Consider the following 4,749-nt stretch of genomic DNA (forward strand, 5'->3'; position numbering starts at 1 on the left):
CTTCACCCCGCACAGGCACTGACTGTGGTTGCATATGACCAATCCCTTAACTGTAGCAGATTCTCTTTCTGCCTGAATTCATCAGGCTAATGTGGATTATAGTTCATGCCTAAACAGAGTTTTTCACCTGTGAGTGACAAAGTCCATCACCCCAAAAGACAGTGGTCATCATCTAACAAAGAAAACTGAGGCAAAGAGAGGTGACCTGACACATCTCACTGTCAGTGAAGGTGACTGTATCTCAGAACCACAGAATCACAGAATGACAAGGGTTGGAAGGGACCTCGGGAGATCATCTAATCCAACCCTCCTGCTAAAGAAGGTTCACCTAGAGCAGGTTGCACAGGACATCATCCAGGCGGGCTTTGAATATCTCCAGAGGAGACCTGCAGCCTGTTTCAGTGCTCTGTCACCCTCAAAGTAAAGAAGTTTTTCCTCATATTCAACTGAAACCTCTTATGTTTCAGTTTGTACCCATTGCCCCTTGTCCTGTTCCTGGGCACCACTGCGAAGAGTCTGGCTCCATCCTCGTGACATCCACCCTTAAGATATTTGTATGTGTTGATGAGGTCCTCTCTCAGTCTTCTCTTCTTCAGGCTGAACAAGCCCAGCTCTCTCAGCCTTTCTTCAAATACATAGGTTCCTTGTACAGCTCTATTCGCTTTGGACAAGAGATAACCACTCCAGTATGTGCTTTGATGTAGCACATATTGAACACTGCAGGTCTGATCACAAGCCAGTTGGAAATGGATGGAAAAAACTCCCATTGATTTTCAGGGCTTTTGAACAAGTCATAGCAGGCAAGGGGTGAAAATGAACCTATTATACATGCAGCTCTAGCTTGTTTCATCAGGAAGGGTAGGATTGTACTGGAGAGTGGAGTTTGTCTCTGACAGCGTCAACACTTCAGCAATGTTTATTTTTCTATGTCAATATAAATCTTACTGCTCCATTTAGAGAATGATGTAGGCACTCCTTGATGGCTGATTCAAACCCTACAGTTTTCCATCGCTTTTACATTGCACGGAGGATGGGGTGAGCACATTTTATTACTTATCTCCATAGGGCCTGCTTAAAACAAGCAGTTGATTTCAGATTTGTCTTGAAAGTCTTTCTCCGGGGCTCACAGACATGAAATAACTCATCCTTGTGGCACATTCTGTCCCCAGAAAAAACATTCGGTGCTCCTGTTCAATGGTGACAAATTGCTACTGAGTTAACTAAAGCCAAATGCGTTTTCACCATAGTCAATGGACTGACTGCATCTGTCTAAGTGTGAGAGAATTCCTGGCTGTTATTAGACTGATACAGTATTCCAGTTACATCTGTACATGCACAAGACAGTAGCAGGGACAAACCAGAGCATAAAATGTCTTCTGTTGCTTTTCCTGTGCTTGTGAAAGAGGCAGATATCTGTGCAATGTCTGTGCTGATAGCTCAATTTAATCCTTGAAAAAGGACGGCTTTTTCCCCACCCTCATTCATAAGGTATAATTAGCTTGTGTTACTCACTGCAGCAAGATATCACTAAGAGCAGGCACTTTAGTAGGATCCCAGAAGGATTAAAGGTTTCAATGGATAATGAGAAAGTCTCTAGTTTCAGAAGATAGGAAATGCAAGCATGTATATAAGTGTTAAGAGAGAGAGAAAAAGCCCTGCTTGCGTTGATAAACTTTAGGAGAAAATGTTACCCATGAACAGGCTATGCTCAAAAATTATTTCTGTCTGTTTCCAGGATAGCCACTGCCACCTGTAATCAAAAACAGTATATAAGAGAGTGAACATATGGTGTAGTACACTGTATTTTGTTTAACATAAGAAATAATAAAAAACTGTAGTCCTAATAAAATACGTCCAGAAAAAAAGTGCTATGAATACTTTATTATTTACCCCTGTAACTATGTTAATTGTGGGCTAAAATAAACAGACATAGCTTGCAGTTCACTCAGATAAGTTCCTTACAGAAAATCACAAAGCAGACCTGACAACTGAGGTAGAATATAGCCCAATCAACCCAAGTCTCTAGAGAGAAGATACAATTACAGGAGATTGCTTTGCATACAGTATGAGGGTAAGTGACACGCAGTTCCACAGACTGATATAGCTAAAGAAGAAATTGAGGCAGAGGAGACTGAGGAAGGAGAGGACTGTAAAATGGAAAAGAGGTGAGGATGGTGCAGGTGTCACCATGACAAGAATAGCTTAATGAATGCGTGCATGGACGCAGAGGATGAGAGGATGTGTGATGCGATGCGATCCAAACAAGGGTGAACTACAGAGCTGGGTTGTTCCTGACTGTTAAACACAAAGCCTCAGGTCAAAGTTATGAAGAAGATTCTTTTCCAGCAACTCTTCTTTTCCTTCACCCCACCCCATTATTGCATTTTTGGGCCACTTCTGCCATTGCAATCCCCAAGTACCAGACAGAAGGCTGTACTCATACAGACTTCTCGTTCACTTTCATTGCTTCTGAAACAACAGCTGTTGGCAGCTGAGGTTTTCTTCTCCCTCTTTCTTTCTTTTAAATCACAGCCTTTAGGTAGAGGTATAGCTCTGCAAAAATGTGGAAATAGCCATATTCTCTGTACCTGGTCTGTTTTGGCTCAGTTTTATTCACTTCTGTTTATCATTCTGGAGTTCAGAGGCCCAGCTGGTAGTGGCTTATCTCTGACTCCTGTGAGCTTTACTTGGTCTGTGGAGCTACACATGACTAGTATCTTCACCTTTGAAGGAGAAACCCCTATGCCTCAGATGGCATAAACAAGACAAGACAAGACAAGCATGCCAAAAGCATGCTTTGAGATTTTTGTTTCCTCTTGTTACGTGTGAGGCAAAAAGATATCCCAGCACCAGTCTTGAAACATCAGGCCTGCACTATGGACATGTCTGTCAGTGTAACTGGATTGACAAAGAGGTCTGTTAGGGACAGCTGCACACTGATAGATCCTCTGCTTGTCAAGGTGGGACAAAGCTTTGCTCCTATTTTAAAAAGTCTCAGGAAAGCATCTCATAAGTGATCTCTACCAGCCAGAATAAAGTTTCTGTAGGAATTCATGCTCACCCTTTCTTAGTTTGGAAGCTTTTATGGAGCAGAAATGGGTCAGTCAATATTACTGCTGGTTTAACATTGCACGTAGGATGCAATGACAGCTAAGAACCTTCCTGTTAGGAGGAATTGCCCAGACATACAAATCTATTTAGACCACATCCTTCACATACACAACCACCACTTGATTTAGTTTTATGTAGTTTCCTGCCAGTGGAATGAAATATGTAGTTTACCCTGACTTTTCTACTCCAAAGTATTTATTATAAAGCATGTGTCATGGTAGCATGTGTCATGGTTTAACCCTGAAGGCAGCTAAACACCACACAGCCCTTCGCTCACTCCTCCAATCCCCCGTGGGATGGGGGAGAGAATCTGGGGCAAAAAAGTAAGATACATGGGGTGAGATGAAGACAGTTTAATAGGACAGAAAAGGAAGGGGAAATAATAGTAGTAGTAATAATAATAATAATAATAACAACAACACCAATAATAAAAATAAATATACAAGATAAGTGATGCACAAATCAATTGCTCACCACCCACTGACTGATGCCCATCCCATCCCTGAGCAGTGGCCCCCCGGCCAGTTGTCCCCTAGTTTATATACTGAGCATGATATCATATGGTATGGAATATCCCTTCAGCCAGTTTGGGTCAGCTGTCCTGGCTGTGTCTCCTACCAGCTTCTCATGCATCTCCAGCCTTCTCAGTTGGTAGAGCATGAGAAGCTGAAAAGTCCTTGACCAGTATCAGCACTGCTTAGCAGAAACTAAACCATCAGTGTGTTATCAACATTATTCTCATCCTAAATCCAAAACACAGTGCTATGCCAGCTATTAGGAAGAAAATTAACTCTATCTATCATCTCATCCAAAACCAGGACAATTAGATACTGTGGGTTACTCCCTATATATCAAATCATTACTACACAGCTCCCAGAGCTAACAAAATTCTCTGGGCTGCCTTAAAAAGACATACAAATTGCCAATGTAATTACTACCAAATTCTCTCACCTGTGTTTTTAATATATAAAAAAATTAATCCTGAAGAAGAGCACAGAAAAACAGTCAACAGATCAAAGATCGATCATGGCATTTCACATGAAAATCACAAACTGATATGGGCTGATTTTCAAGTTACAGATAGATACCCTCATTTTAGAGTGTTTCCTAAAAGCTCTGAATCTGTAATGATCACTGATATGTACCTAAGGGTGGCTGAACATCTAAAGATGGTGAGGGTGGCTTGATTTGGGACGAAGGGTGGGGTATCTGTGTTCTTATTTCTTTTTTTATTGTTATTTATTTCTCTTTTTATCTTCAGCTGTTGTGAAGGACTACCTCTAATCACACTGGACTCCCTGTTGCAGTTAATTGAATCTGTTGCTGGTGGTAGGTTACATAGAATCATAGAATCATAGAATGTTTTGGGTTGGAAGGGACCCCTAGAGGTCATCTAGTCCAACCCCCCTGCAGGAGCAGGGACACCACTAACCAGATCAGGTTGCTCAGAGCCCCGTCCAACCTGGCCTTGAATGTTTCCAGGGATGGGGCCTCCACTACCTCTCTGGGCAACCCGTTCCAGTGTTTCACCACCCTCATTGTAAAGAATTTCTTCCTTATATCCAGTCTAAACCTACCCTGGTTTAGTTTAAAACCATTACCCCTTGTCTTGTCACTGCTGGCCCTACTAAAAAGATT

This window comes from Egretta garzetta, unplaced genomic scaffold, assembly GCF_000687185.1.
Source record: "Egretta garzetta isolate BGI_Z169 unplaced genomic scaffold, ASM68718v1 scaffold175, whole genome shotgun sequence".
In the NCBI taxonomy this organism is placed as follows: Eukaryota; Metazoa; Chordata; class Aves; order Pelecaniformes; family Ardeidae; genus Egretta; species Egretta garzetta.